General features: G+C 39.0%; 1 protein-coding gene across 13 annotated transcripts in view; it reads left to right on the forward strand.

Annotated features, from left to right (window-relative positions):
* Positions 1-16,369, forward strand: part of APBB2 (amyloid beta precursor protein binding family B member 2) — a 369,238-nt gene that overhangs the window by 96,939 nt on the left and 255,930 nt on the right. For 12 of the 13 annotated variants that reach the window (XM_024731651.1, XM_024731661.1, XM_024731662.1 and 9 more), the window contains one exon: positions 7,658-7,763. The gene's annotated coding sequence lies outside the window, so the exon portion shown is untranslated. Of the gene's footprint in view, positions 1-7,657; positions 7,764-8,716; positions 8,765-16,369 lie in introns of those variants that run through there. The other variant, XM_024731659.1, reaches the window with a different exon arrangement.

Below are 16,369 nucleotides of genomic sequence, written 5' to 3' on the forward strand. Positions count from 1 at the left end.
GGGCTCAGTAGTTGTGGCTCGCAGGCTCTAGAGCACAGGCCCAGTAGTTGGGGCGCACGGGCTTAGTTGCTCCGCAGCATGTGGAATCTTCTCAGACCAGGGCTCGAAACCGTGTCCCCTGCATCAGCAGGCGGATTCTTAACCACTGCGCCACCAGGGAAGGCCCTCAGTGATTTTTAAATGAGGTAACATAGTAAAGTTCTTGCCTACAGTGAGTACAGAATCAGTACCTTGTGGCAAAGATATTTAAAAAGTGTCAAGTGAATGCCATAGATAGAAGTATTGAGGAGAAACAGAGAAAAGAGAGGCTGTTTCTACCTGGACTGTGAGAGACCTTGTGGCCAGTATGGCCCTGAGGATGTGAATGAGGAAGAGTGGGCCAATGGGAACCAAAGTGAAAGATGAAGCTGCACTTTTGAGACTGGATAGACTGAGAAGACAGGTAATAGAAACAAGGGATCAAGTTTGGTGGAGGAGAATTCTGTTTCCAACACATTCAGTTTGAGGCAGCTGCTGAAAGCTGCGCTTCTGGGATGCAAGTTTGCCCACATGGAATGTTCGTTATTCAGACACATGCCCCTCTGTTCTAGGCTTAGCCAGGGCTGGGCATGAAATGAAGTGCTCAGCTTCACTGGTCCTGGTGTTTGGTCAGAATACCTCTTGCAGAGGGACTCTTTCTTGCTCTTTGGAAAGGTACACATCTATCCAGGGTTTCTCACCAGGATGGAAAACAATGCACAATTTTTTTAAACCTCGAAACTTACCTCTTCTTCCAAAGAAGAGGTATGGAAGAGAACTGAAATTATCTGTGCCTAATTTTTATCCATTGTTATCCTCTTCCTTGGGTTTCTTTTTCTCTGTAAATCTTCTTCCTCCCAACTAATAACCATTAATTGCTACAGGAGAAAAATGCATTGGAAAAAGTTTTCTGAAAAATGGACTAAATGCTCTAACACCAGTGATCTCTATTTCTATTTGTGTTGGTTTCAACTGTAGGCTCCTTTATGATCTCTCTTCATATGGAATAGACACAGCCTACAAGTAACCGTAGTTACTGGCTTTTAGAGGTTACAATCAGCCTGCCAAATAAAATGCTAACATTTTGCCAAATTTGTTTTATCTCTGTCTCTCTCTGTTTTTGTCTCTCTGTCTCTGTATACATACACTTTAAAACAGTTTTGCTGAACCGGTTGAGTTAGTTATAGAGGTCATGACCCTTTACCTGAAATATTAATACTTTAATATGTATCTCCCAAACACAAGAATATTCTCCCACATAGTCCATAATACGGATTCAGATTTCCCCAGTTATTCCAGTAATGTCTTTTTATAACCCCTCTCCTCATCCAAGATTCATCAACAGCCATTCACTGCATTTTGCTTCTTTTGCTTTAATCCAGAACAGTCACCCTGTTTTTGTTTATTTTTGTCATTCATGGCACTGATATCTTGGAAAATGCCAAGATAATTGTCTTGGAGAAAGTACCACAAGTACTGGATTTGTTTGATTGTTACTTTATGATGAGATACAGATTAAGCCTTTTGACATACATACTCCCTGTGGAGACGTGACATTCGGTTATCCTATAGTTGATTGTGGCAACCAACACTTGGGTAAGGTGGTCTGCCAGAGCTCTCCATTATAAAGATACCCCTTCCCCTCGGTAAGTGATAAGTAATAAGTATTCTGAGGCTGTGTGAGTATCCTGTTCCATAGCAACCCTTTCCCTAATGGTTTTAGCATCCATCAATGACCCTTGACTGAATCAATCATTGCCTTGGTGGTTGCAAAGTGGGATTTTCTATTTCTGCTTTTCCTTTGGTGTTTATTAGCTGGCTTTCTTTGTAAAAAAGAGCTTTCCACTATCCCCCTTTCCATGAATATCTGTGGATTTATGGTTCCTTTTTTAAAAATTGAGTGTGTTATAATTTATCCGTATCATCCTTTTTGTTGTTCAAATTGTACCACATTTGGCCAGTGGGAGCCCCTTCAAGGCAGCTCCTGTGTCCTTCTGTCATGTCTGCATTCATATTTGAGCACTTCTTCCTTCCTGGCATATTTTGATGTTCTAGGCTTATATTGTACTTTCCTTACCCCCGGGCCTGGACCCAACTATTTCTCCAGTGAGCTATGGTGCTTAGAAAAACAAGATCTGGGTACTCAGACTTTTCTTTAAAAATGCATATAATCCAGAGAAAGTTAAAATTCCTTAATCATTTGTTGAAACTCCCCCATTCCCCAGCTTCTGCTGAAATATTGCCACGGAGTCATTGGAAGTTTAGAAGTTGGAAGGAAAGGACCAATGAGAGGAGGAGGCCGTCGAAAGAGAAGGTCATTGGGCTTTGGACCAGAGGTGGTGTAGTGATGCAAAAAGGGGGAGTGAGATAGTGCCAAGACCAATTTAGATTATGTTGGAATTCTGCCCACAGAGTGACTAGAGAGCCTGAGAAAATAATTTCTGCTTATTTTCCAGGTAGACTCTGAAAATTGGTTGCCCTTTTTTATATCCAGTAATGCTAAGAGAGTGTATTCCCCTGAGCTATACATATGCTAATTCTTAGAGCAATTTAAGAAATACAGTTTCCATACTGAGAGTTCCTAAGTGTTCTGTATTTTCAGAGTCAGTGTGAGGTGTATATAGGTAGATGTATATTTCTGCATGTTTTCTTTTAAAAATTAAAATTCATAGTTTTTATTTTGAACACTCCTAACTGAAAATAGTATCTGAATTTATTTGCTGATTATAATACTTGCTTGCAAATTATTAAAGGTGCATATGTGCAGCATTTTAGGCAGCAACTTGTGAGACACAGAAGCCAAGAATTTCAGTTATTTTCCAAAGTAATCAACATACATTTGATAAAATGATAGTCTCTGATCTTGAACTGATTTTTCTGGAACTCAGAATCACCTCTGTGATCTCTTCTTGTATATGATAGCGTAATTAAAATATTCATTTGCCTCTTCTGTTCTGTGAAACAAAACATGAAATCAGTAGCTTTGTTTCCATTTGATAGGGAAGTTATGAAAATGCTTAAAAATACAAAAGCAAATTTGAAACAGAAGGGTTTTTTGTTTGTTTTCCATTGAAGTCAGCATTTTGGGAAGTAAAAAACAAAACAAAACAGAGACTAGTACATCTATACTTTGTACAGCAGGAATATGGTTATCATTCAGATGTATGCACTGCATGTTACAGATGCTTTATAATTTTATAAAACAAAACCACGCACACACACACAATCACTGATTTCTAATCCTCAGTGCATTCTTGAGAATGGAGAGTGGTACTAAAGCAATTGCTCTACACCAAATAGTTACTGGGTATTTGATGTGAGTAATGCTACGCTGAAGATGGAAAGGGGCACATCCTTTAAATGTGCTGCTGGCCAGTACAGGTAAGTGAACTCGGGTTGTGTGGTGGCCAAATTGTTCCACACTGGCCCTTGACTTCAGAGTATTGAAGTTTCACCATTTAGTTCTTATGCAATTTCAGTGCATGGGATTAAACTAAGCAGACTGATGACTAATAAGGAGTCACCGTTTTTGGCAAATGGATTATTTTCAAAGTCCAGTTTTATGGTTATTGGGAAAATTTTTAAGACAGCTGAGTTCTTTTGGAGGTCGTAAAGATCAATATCTCTTTCTTACTTTCTATCAAAAACTCCCCGAGTGAGGCACTCATCCCCACAACCGAATCCATTGCTTCTTGTATTTCTTTAATCTTGATCTTGTTTGAAAGGAGCTTTATCCAGAGCACAATTTCTTCATTCATAACTAAATTTCTTTCAGACATTAAGACAGCTAATATGCAATTATATAATTAAAAGTCTTCTTTCATCTGGATTTTACTAAATCTATAACTGTTTTAGCCAGTAAAAGCAAATTATATTTTGGCCTCTAAAACGGATTTATATACTTTGAACATCTTTTGGGATGTATTTGCCCTTGAATTATGAGATAGAAAATACTTTCTGTGACTGGATCTGTTAATACCTGTGGAGGAAGCATCTGGTACCCTTGTTCTTGGGCTGGAGTCACATTCAGAATTAAAGTGGGGATAAAAAGAGGTTTTTTTCCCCCACCAAATGCCTTAGTCCTATTTTTATATAGCATATGATTATTTCTAACTATAAAAGTAGGTATGATTATTGTGGAAGATTTGGGAACCACAGGAAAATGCAAAGAAAATAAAAATTATTCTATCCTTATTCTGTTATCTCTAATTAGCAACTATACACAAATGTTGACTTTTTTCATTCTAGTCTTTTTTTCTAGGTATAGATACTTTTAAACAAAATTGAGATCATATGGAACAAATCATCTTATAGTCTGCATTCCCAATGAACACTGCTTAAAAACATTTTCTCATTTTATTAATCTTAAAGATTTTAAAAAACTTTATCCATTGCTGAATATTTATATTTTTAAATTGCTTAAAATGTTATTACTTTAATGGAAAACTTCTTTGTACATATCTTTATGTATATCTTGGACTTTTTTTTACGGATAACTTTAATCTTTTAAAAATTTATTGGTTTCAAGGAATGACAAGTAATTCAGTTTCTCCTCTCTAGCAATTCTGGCTAAGTCCTCTTGTCTGCAAGGATTGTATCTTTATAACACCATCATGTTGGGCTGTCCGGAATGGTGCAGTAACGCTTCATTTATCTAACAACACCATTACAGAACTTCTCATAAATAAATTTTTCACGTAACTGAAACACCCTTAAAAGTGTCCATACTAGGTTATTGTAAAGTATGTGAGTGTGATTCTTTCTAAAATTAAATTACATATGTTGCTATCCTCTTTAACATAATGAAAGTATTTGAAAATCATAATTTAACCCCTCTGGTCTAAATCACAAGCGTCCTGGGACTTCCTTTGGTGGTCCAGTGGTTAAAACTCAGCGCTTTCACTGCATGGGGCTGGGTTCGATCCCTGGTCGGGGAACTAAGACCCCATAAGCCATGTGGCATGGCCAAAAAAACCCCGAAAAACAAAACAAAACACACAACATATAAGCATCCTTGTAAACACTAGTTATTATACAGTCAGTTCTGCTAAAATGCAATATATGTGTTTCTAAAAACCACTATGCTATGCAGTAAACCCCCCAGTGCTTAAGGGAAAAGTAGGATCAGGGACATAACACTCAAAAACCTTTATCAGTGAGGCAGCCCAGCACTGGAGCCTACCTGGGCTCTTTGGTGGGGCTGATGGCAGACTCTGGGAGGGCTCACGCCGAGGAGTACTTCCCAGAACTTCTGCTGCCAGTGTCCTTGTCCCCATGGTGAGACACAGCCACCGCCCGCCTCTGCAGGAGACCCTCCAACACTAGCAGGTTACCTGCACGACTCGTAGAGCCATTTGTGAGGAAAGCCTGTCACATGGCCCTGCCGACCTGGCCACAGCTGACTGAATCACAGGGGACACGGGTTCAAGCCCTGGTCCGGGAAGATCCCACATGCCGCAGAGCAACTAAGCCCATGCGCCACAACTACTGAGCCTGCGCTCTAGAGCCCACAGGCCACAACTACTGAACCCACGTGCCACAACTACTGAAGCCTGCGCACCTAGAGCCCGTGCTCTGCAACAAGAGAAGCCACCGCAATGAGAAGCCCGCACACCTCAACAAAGAGTAGCCCCCTTTCGCCACAACTAGAGAAAGCCACACACAGCAACGAAGACCCAACACAGCCAAGAATAAATTAAAAAAATACCTTTATCAGTGACACATTAAAAAAAAGTAAGATGGGAACTGAATAAAAATCGGAGCACAGTTTTACACATATTAGTTGGTCAAGAAGTAAATAGATAAAAAGTGCACTAAATATGGCATTTTACCTTGAGAAAGTCGTGACATTTCCTGTGGACTGAGGCCCTGGAAGGGTTGCAGTTTATGCGTCACTGTGAAGTGGTGGAAAGAGGGTTACCTGAAATCAGAAGGAAAGTTGGGGCACCCAGCTTGGAGGGCTGTGGCTCGGCACATGTCGGGGGGACTGAGATCGCCAACAGATATTTGAGGCGTGGGTTTTGTGCCTTTTGTGTATCCTTAGACAGCTGGGTTCCGCCCCGTGCAATCTTCTGCTATTACCTAATGTTTCTTGCAGTGAAATCATACCTAAACAAATGTGAAAATCAAGTTACGCTCAAGTTGCTCCCTACTGTATCAACCTTGGAACAAACACGAGTGTTATAGGAGAACTGAGTGTACTGTGTGGCACCAGGGTGATGTCTAGGGGATATTTCTGCTTGTCTCTATCCTAAATGGAGTTAATACATGTAAAAACACTTAGAGAAGAATCTGGCTTGCGAGTGGATACTGTGTAAGTGTAACAATAACATTGTAATAGTGACTCTAAACTGTAACAGTAACAATGACAGTAATAATAAATGATGACTATTGATGCCTGTGGGATTCTGACTGCCTACCGTGGCAGTGCTTCCTGCCTCCTCCTAAAGGACCTATTTCTCAATCTCTTATGGCTTTTAAATGAATTTATCACGCTTCTTAGAATTACATCTAACGTGCGGCCCAGTGTGGGAGAGGCTGACAGGTGCACAGACTTTAGGTTATGGTGTACCTGTGGCATCTGTTACACCTACTTAAACTCGTTTATCTTATGAATGATGTATTACCTATGTATTCATTCACAGCATTGTTGGGGGAAGTAACTTATGTTTTAAGTGAGATTATCATCATGCAGAATTTTCGGATTTTCTGTTTTATTAGAAAAAAATTGGGACTTCCCTGTTGGCGCAGTGGTTAAGAATCTGCCTGCCAATGTAGGGAACGTGGGTTCAAGCCCCGGTCCGGGAAGATTCCACATGCCTCGGAGCAACTAAGCCCGTGAGCCACAATTACCAAGCCCGCGTGCTGCAACTACTGAAGCCTACACACCTAGAGCTCGTGCTCCACAACAAGAGAAGCCACCACAGTGAGAAGCCCGCGCACCGCAACGAAGAGTAGCCCCCGCTCACTGCAACTCTAGAGAAAGCCCGCGCAGAGCATCAGAGACCCAGTGCAGCCAAAATAAATAAATAAATAAATTGATTTTTTAAAAAAAGTCAACACGCCTCTCCTCATTCCCACCTGCAAAAGTGAAGTGTGCTTCAATGGATACATCTGAAGGGCATTTACAAGTTGTTGATGAATTTCTTTTTTTTTTTTTTTGTTGATGAATTTCTTTAAGTTGTTATTGTTCACTTCTATTTACAACTGCTTCTCTGTTTGTGAGATGAGCTCATCTTTGGAAGGTGAGGCAAGCAAGCATGATTTCGGAAGACCTTCCCTCCCAAGTCACAGTATAATTAGAAGTCCACATCCTCCCTAAGTTGCTTTTTAGAACTCCCTGAGAAGGACATTTTTATCGTGAACGGTTGCCAACAAGCCTTGCTGATTCCGGCTTTAGTAACTTTAATTAGATGACAGATCAAAACACCATCTAGATTTAGCAAGTCTTGTTAGTATTGTTCTGAAAGAAAAGCTAATATAGCTCATCATTTAGGTAGTCCAATGAAATCTGTATTTTAATTATGCAGAGGCTGTGAATAGCAGTGTTTTGCAGAGGCTGTGAATAGCAGGGGTGTTTTGATTTTTAATTTCTAATCTGACTTTGAATGTCAACTTTTTGTCTCTACACAATTTCTAGATATATTCGGGCTGCCTGACCTCATTGAGTGATTGCTATTAATTAACAAGACTTTGTGGGAAAAGGGAAATTGCCTTCTGAGCTTTGTACCAAAGACCTGGGAAAAGTAAGTAATTTTCTAATTTGCTTTTTAAAAATTTTGTTACATTTCTCTCAGAAAGTTAACAGTTTGTCTGTGGCTTTTCTACTTCCTTTCTTTCCTGGCCTTGTAAGTTTTATATGCTCTTACAGACTTGAAACATGGAAAGGGACTCAGGAGACGTTTAAAAAAAAATAAAACAACCTTTCAGGAGATTAGGATGACTTTCTGCAATGTGCCATTTCTTTGTGATTTCATAAACTGAGTCCTCAAGGTTGTGATAAAACCTTTATTAGGTGTTCAGTAGATGAATTAAACTCTAAAGGTAAGACAGTGTAATATGGTGTGACAGAAAAGTGAGTCCAGTTTTCTGAGCTTCAGGAGTTTTAGACTTTTAGATAAGCTCTTCGGTTCTGAATTTTTTAGAATAAGAATGTAATCCATTTGGTTCTTTTCTTGTCTGGAAAGGAAAATAAAATGTGGAATCACTTGTTCAGTAAGTCCCTCATGTAGCTTGGTTTTGGAAGAATTGATGCATCTGTCAGTTTTATTGTTTTATAACTTTTTCGAGAAACTCTAAGATAGTTTAATTGAGAAACCTGTGTGAATGGCTTGACTGTCTTGTAGAAAAAATTGTTTGGTGCCATAAAGGTCAGTTTATTTCCCTCATCTTTTTGAAGAGAAAGGTAAAATGGGCCCTAAAAATAATACAGTCTACTTTTTTGTAGGTAGTACTTGGAAATGTGAGTGGCCCATAAGAATGTAAGCGAAACAACACACATACACATACGCACTCACGCACGTGCATTCACACACACCTCCTTTCTGGTGTATTCCGGAAGCAATATCATTGACAGTAGGAACTGTTTGCTCATTACATCACTAGATAGTTTTCTAAACTTTGTATTCTTTGTGTATTGCAGCTCCTCTACATTTCTGACAGTACAAATGAGGTAGTTGAAACATTCCTAAAACAAAACAAGACAGAAAAGAACTATACTCTAGAAGTTCCATAGAAGCATTAAACAGTAAGATCAGATTTTATTGTTATATTGTTTGTAGTGTAAATTTATTTATAACTAAATTGTGTGTTATTTGAAATAATTTTAATAAGGTAAGGGTCTTTAATTATGAAGCTGTTTTGAAGTTAAATAAGATGTACCGAAAAAATATTACACACACACACAGAGTATACACACACCACGAAAACAGTTTCTGAGAGCCATCAAGTCTCTGCTAAAATATAAATCCAGTGAAAGCAAGGACTTCGAAAATTTTCTCCAAAAACATTTTTTTTTGTTACAGTGAAACATTTGCAGTAGTGAAATACTATTGTCAGTGGAATTAAAAAAAAAATGATAGCAATATATTTAGTTGAATTTTTTAGCCTTGTATTCACATATTAACCTTAAAATAAAGGATATTTATTCCATCCTGGAAGGGTATTTGAAAGAGGATTATGTTGGAAGTCACCAGTCTGTCCACAGAAGTAGAACGAAAAGAGCAAAAGATTAATTCTCTGGCCATTAGGATCTCAATATTTGCAGTGGTGTTTAGATTGGAAATACAACTTAGCCCCAGAAAGTGAGCTACTTAAACTGCCTTTCAAATAATTTAGCATTTCTTTAAAATTTAATATAGTCCCTGGTGAAATATTTTCCTTCCATTACACCAAAATATTCCCTTTGTGATATTGCTGTAAAAGTTACTTTTCCATTTTGTAGAAGCAAGGCATCAGTAGGACTTTTGATCACCACAGTAAGCTAAAGACAGTCCCTGTGTTACCAAAGGGACTATGGCAGAAGGATCCCTGTTTACTGAAATTGATGTCATAGGTGAAAATTTATATGCACAGAAGGATGTTCATAGTTGACTTTTAAGTTAAAAAGGAGGTGGTTATAATGCATAGGTATGCTCTGTATAAATCTAGTGCTGAAGAACTAGTTATATGGAAGTAAACATTAAGGGAGAGGGCAGAGTGGGGGGAGATGGAGGGAAGTCCCTTCTGAAATTTACAAAAGTCACAGGTGAATGTTTCTGACAGTACTTTGAAAACTATAAGGGGTACTTAAATGAATTGGTGACTTATTTTGGGGGAGGTTAGTGCAATTTTAGGGAAAATTCAGAACCCTAAACAACCACCACACTTCCTTTTTTTTTTTTTTGCTGTACGTGGGCTTCTCACTGTTGTGGCCTCTCCCGTTGCGCAGCACAGGCTTCGGACACGCAGGCTCGGTGGCCATGGCTCACGGGCCCAGCCGCTCCATGGCGTGTGGAATCTTCCCGGACCAGGGCCCGAACCCGTGACCCCTGCATTGGCAGGCAGACTCTCAGCCACTGCGCCACCAGGGAAGACCCCACACTTCCTTTTAACTCCCAGTTTCCTCTACTTCTATTTTTTTCTTAATCACAAATATGTTTTCAAAGACTTCCTTGTTTCAAGTGTTTTATTTAATTGTTTGAAGTAGGTTTGTGGAAACTTGAATCTATAATATTGACAAAATGTGGATGCACTTTTGAAAAATTAGCCATGGATTATTTTAAAAGAAGTAGAAAATAGCTTGTATTTTATTATCCTGTTTAATACATATTTATGTTTATTTTTATGTTAATACTATCAGAGTAGTATATGCTACAAATTATTTGGTATCCTTTCTTTTCCACTTAATAAATAATGAATTCCCATGCTAATAAATATTTGTCTACAATATCATTTTTAGTGAAAGAGAAACAGTTGAATCTTAGCTTTTTGTTTAATTTTAGGTGATCCTGGCTTTCAGTTAGAAGGGAGTATAAATATGTGAAATATATGGTGTGGGTTTTTCATCTGTGAGCAGAGAATAGACTAGGATTCACCTTCTACAATCTCTACTGTGTTTACTGTAACCAGACATGTTCTGAACAGGAGGCTTGTGGGACTAAATATGTGTTCAAGATGGTAAATGTCACTGTTCGACAGGTACTGTGTATAAAGCTTGTGTCTTCTTTGGTCCCTTTGTTATATTACAAGACTGCAGGTGACATCTTCCTCCCGCTTAGCTGTCTTCATCAATATTTCTGTGCCTAAGGAAGGATTCTACCCATGTATTTCTTCCTCCCAAGAAGCTCTTAATATCTCAGATGAGGTGATGGGTACAGAAGGAACATTTCATAGACTTTGGAATATAATTTATTGGAGCAAATTGAAATCCAAATTAATTGGAGATGCAAAATGTATTATAGACCTTTGCATGCCTTCTCAATTTTAGGTTCATTTATTAAGCCAGCATTTTTTGCACAACTACCATGTGCCAGGCACTGTGTTAGGAGCTCCTTATACAGAGATGAATGAGATATGCTCTTGCTTTCAGGGAACTTAATTTGAGTTTCAAATTCAGATTCAAATAACATGTATTCAGTGTGTATCATGTGATATTCTGGATATATTCAAATGAGGCGTTTGACCACTAACATTCAGTAATGATATTCATTGACCCACCCCTTCCAAAATAAATCATGAATAGAATTTTCTAATCCTTAAGCGTTTTTTTTTCCATTATATTTTCCTGAACTTTTGGTACCTGCTACTACTTGTTAAGTTAAATTAGCAAATAGGAAAAAAAAAGTCAATGAATAACAAGCATTTAATCAATAAACTTAGAGCAATGATTTAAAAAACATGTGTGTATATATTTGTACACAGGTATACACACACACACACACACACACACACACACATAGTATTTGGGAAGCAGTATGTATATAATGCAGTTGTAATTTCTCCTAGTAGAATAATTCTTGGTTCATGTGGTACAGTTAAATATACCAAGATTTCTGATATTCTGCCCTTAGACTGGCTCTGCTGTCTGAACCAGTGTGGAAGTCATAGTAGTGAGTCACTAGATTGTCACAGTAATTCTTAGGGTAGGGATTATTGAAACTCGGGGGAAAGTAACTCTCCAGCATTCACACGGCTAGAAAAGGTTTGAGTTAGGATTCTAACTGTGATCCATCTAACTTTAAAGCCCATGAGGTATCCATCTGACTCTGGTGAGCTTGTAGGGAAGATGGATTCACAAATGCTATGGGCCTGCTGAGGAAGGGGCAGTCTTTTCCCGAGGAGTCAGGAGTCTGTGTGGCATTGGGCATGTTCCCCATTTTCTCAAAGTCCATCTCTTCATCTTTAAAGAAGAGTTGGTAGTAGGATCTAGCAGGGCATTGGACCAGAGCAATTAAAGAGCATTGGTAAGAGGAGTAGCTAGGCATGTGAGTTGGAGAAATAATAGGTCTGGGACTGGAAGCCACTGCTAGCAATTAACCCTGGGAGTGTGCTGGGAATTGTAGTAAGAGTTTTACATATTTCATCTTATTTAATTCTATATATCAGTTCTGAGAGGTAGGTGTTATCACCCCATTATAAAGATTTTGAAACTGAGGCTCAGTGAGGTTAAATAACTTGTCTAATGTCACATAGCTAGGGAGTGGAGTGGTCAAGACTTGAACTCAGGTCTGTATGACTCTCATGTTTATGCTCTTAACCACTGTGCTATGATCAGAAGTAATCCTTTCTGTGTGTCAAACTCGCTTAATACCCTACTTCAGTCTCTCTGATAGTATATTCTGATTTTATCTTTTATTGTTTTTAACTTGAATTGGGTTATAGTTATTTACATAATGTTTAATAGACTGTAAGGTCTTGAGGCCTGGGATCCAGTCTCATTCACTTTTTTATTTTTTGTCTTTCATAACTCTTTGCTCAATAAAATTTGCATTGATAAGATGAATAATCTCTAAGATATTTTGTCCCTTGGAATTCAGTGTTTTAAAATTATATATGTAAAGCTTCTGTTGAAGTTATATCAAGTGTTACTTAAATGGGGGTAATTGGATTTTAGTTTGATATTTGTTTATTTATTTATCTATTTAGTTGTTTGATATCTAGATTGATCTCTAAAGTTTCAGGAAATTCCTAATTGCCATTTTATCTTGTGACTTGCTGTCCAAAACTGAAGCTGAGACTAAAATGCACTTCTTGTAAGCCCTTTTGGAGGCTGTAAAGCTGTGCTTGCTGCTTCATTGCTATGGCAGGTATAAAACTGTCTTAAATGATATTTTTGAGTCCATAAAAAATACTACACCATCATTCATGCAGGTAAGGACCTCAGTTTGTGAAAATATGTGGAGCCCTTGTGTTGACGGTTACTCCTGTTGGTCCTGGCTGGTTTCAGATTTAGACAACAAACAGAAGTACTTTTCTGGTTCAGGGCATATTATGGGAGACCGTTGGGGTCAGGCTGCCTAGGTTTGCACCCTAGTTTCTTGGTTTATGAACTCTGACTCATGACAAGAAAGCATCTGTAAAAGGAAGATGGATAAGAAAACAGGTTGTTATAATAGGTTCGTGTACTTGGTTCACTGGGAATTTAGGGAAGAAATATCCGTTTTCAGATGGGAGCCACTTTTGCTCAGACACTCTTTAAAAGGAGGCCAAAACTGTGAGCTCGTAGGACAGAACTTGACCGTTCAGTATTACAGCCCGTGTTTATCCCTAACCCTTTGCTGTTTTTAAACCAGAGTTCACGTTCTCTTGTACCTACTGCATTTATTTTCCTGAACTCTAAGCACGTAGTTTAGGCTTTGCTTTATGTTCCACATATGCTGGAGGAGAGTAGGAAACGACGTCTTTTAAGAAAATAGAAAATGTTACTCAAGATCAACATTGCCTCTGGGCTTTGAAAAACGCTGGGGTTTCTTTCATCTTCCAAGAGAGCTGTGAGGAAGGAAAGCAAACCCTGGGGAAGTTTCATAGCTTGTCTCTGCCGCTGTTACTGGAAAAGGGGGAAGTAAGGGCCCGTAAATAGCTGTCATGGCCACAGTTGATGGCAGATTCAGGTGTGCTAGAAATAAAGCACAGGGAGCTGCTTATTCCCACGGCTGCTGCTCGGCCTGACAGCAGGAGAATGGGTCTCAGAACGTGGCTCTACAGTGAAAACAAAGTGTCCCGTCCATCACAGGCATACATTTCCTAAATTTCAAGTTGCACAAAGATTCATGATGTTATTCCCTTTTGAGGTTTAATATCTTCGATTGCTAACAAGTTGGGTAAAAATACTCTTCAGCCTCAGTCTTATTCTTGTAGTTTTTGATTGCTTAGTTTTGCACTTTGAAGGAAGGGCAGACTTGGCCTGTACCTTCTTGATGGTGAAAAGCAGGAGCTATCAATAAATGCTGAATTTAAAAACCATTTCCAGGGTTACCTCCCCCCACTAAGTGACCCTTGCAAAAGAGCTTTAGTCTGCTGTAAGCTGGTAATCCCTTAATACATGGATACCCTGGTGCGGAAAATAAAATCGGATTGTATACCTTTCCCTTTTACTTGTGCACTAATTGTTGTTCTCCTGCATTTAAAAGCAGATGTTAAACTCTCCCTTTGATGTTCCATAGCAGACAGACTCCAGTTGTGTGTTACCACTTCTGATGCATATCTGTTGTTAAATGAAGATCAGCCTTGGCAAATTACAGTTTGATGGTTACATTTTGACCTGGAGCCACAGAATAGAATGGCAATTTATTCTTTCATCTGACACACATTTAGCGGGTTCCTGCCTGGCCCTTGACATAAACTGTTTTCAAATCTCACAAATACCGCAAAAACCTAGCAAACTTGATAGTGCTATCTCTATTTTATAGGTAAGAAAAATAAGGCGTAGAGAATGATTAGAAAACTTGCCCAGGGTTTCATTGCTATTAAGTGGCTGGGATTTGATCTGGGGTTTTTGGCTGACTCCAAAGCTGTTACTGTGGTGGGGAGGCGGGGGAGGCGGGGGGAGACTGCCTTTTGAGAGAGGAGTTGATCAATGGAGCAAAGATCTTGAGGTGTTGACATAAAAAAAAAAGTCATTAACCATGAGCCCGTCATTCATTCATTTATTCAACAGATATTTATTGAGTGTCTATTTTGTGCTAGACACTCTGCAAGGTGCTGGAAATTCAGTGGTGGGCAAGACATAATCTTTCACCAGCTTCAAGGAGGAAAAAGGTATGCAAAAAAGAGTGTTCCCCTCCAAAAGCTGCCGTGTCTTGGTTAGGAGAGCAGAAGAGCTTTTATAAAGTTTTTTTAAGGTGTGGGAATTTTGACGCCTTAATGAAAGCTGTTTAGTTTATTCTTCTTTTATATCAATGTATATACTGTACTAAATTATCTACAAACAAATAGAGAGGTGACTTCACTAGGAGACTTGGCAACTGTACTCCTTGGTTGGGCTGCTTAGGACATGCAGAAATGGAGGCTGGAGTGAAATGGTATTGAGTTTTTTTTGTTTGTTTGTTTTTTATGTGGTTGCGCCGGGTCTTAGTTGCGCCTCACGGGCTCCTTAGTTGCAGCTCACTGGCTCCTTAGTTGTGGCATGCGAACTTTTAGTTGTGGCAGGCATGTGGGATCTAGTTCCCTGACCAGGCATTGAACACGGGACCCCCACATTGAGGGCGTGGAGTCTTAACCACTGTGCCACCAGGGAAGTCCCCTGTATTGAGTTTTAAACAAAGCGTGGTGAATAAAAATTTGAACAATGAGCTGGCAAGGACTGAATCAAATTCAGTTTTGGGATCCCTATTTTATGTAGGAGGACTTAGCACAGTGCCTGGTATGTAGCAAGTTCCTAGGAATTCTGATTTATTGGTTCAGTGATGAGACATAAAATAAGGAAGAGAGGGGAAAGGAAGCTTGTGGGTTGTGGGGTGTGGGTGGGAGATAAGGTAACATCGAGGAGGAGTGTGAGGGTAGCCGTAAAATAAACCGATAAATAAATAAGGAGAGCACACGACATATGACAGACTTGATTCATATGTACAAACCCTTTTAATATCCAAGGTGGGGAGGAGCTGTGTTTATGTAATCTGGAAATGCCATTGCGTTTGGGTGCCTAAGAGAGAATGCAACTTTCTCTTGACCTTCTGATTGGACTCTTCTGACTTCCTATTCACACATGAACCCACTCTGCCCCCTTTCCCACCATGAACCTTATTTCACTTTTTTGACACTTTTGGCTTTTAAGCGCAGTGTTTGGTTCTTTAAGAAGTAGGGTGGCAATATGTGTCAGTTTGCTGGGACAGTCCTGACTGTGCCTGTTGCTATTTTTGATAATGCCCCCTTTCAGAACCAAGTGTTCTGGTTTGGATGATAAATTAAATAGCCACCCTACTAATAAGGGAATTTGGTGACATTCTGTATCATTAAAAAAAATAATCTTTACAGCATTCAGACTACTTTGATGAATTACCTTAATGTAGATGTAGTACCTGTAAAATTTCGAAGCAGACTAGTGTCTGGTCTCTTATAATAAGTAGGAAGAAGAGAAAATGAGCGGTACCTGAAAAGATTCAGATGTAGAGAGATATAAGCCAATTTCAACAAGAACTTTAATTACAACTAATGACTGGCATAGCCTATGAGAAAGGGCATTTAAAGACTGTCCTGATGATGGGCAGTGTTGAGGGAATCTAGCATCTTTTGAGATAATCTTGTCTTGATTGCTAGTTTTTATTTAGAGTTTCAGTGTTTCCACAGCAGTGGTAATTTAATTCAGATGTACTTTCATTTGTTCTCTAAGTAGAAAGTAGAAGAAATAATTTCTTAGAACAGAGGTTTTGTCAGA

This window comes from Neophocaena asiaeorientalis, unplaced genomic scaffold (genome assembly GCF_003031525.2).
Source record: "Neophocaena asiaeorientalis asiaeorientalis breed wild unplaced genomic scaffold, Neophocaena_asiaeorientalis_V1.1 scaffold39, whole genome shotgun sequence".
In the NCBI taxonomy this organism is placed as follows: domain Eukaryota; kingdom Metazoa; phylum Chordata; class Mammalia; order Artiodactyla; family Phocoenidae; genus Neophocaena; species Neophocaena asiaeorientalis.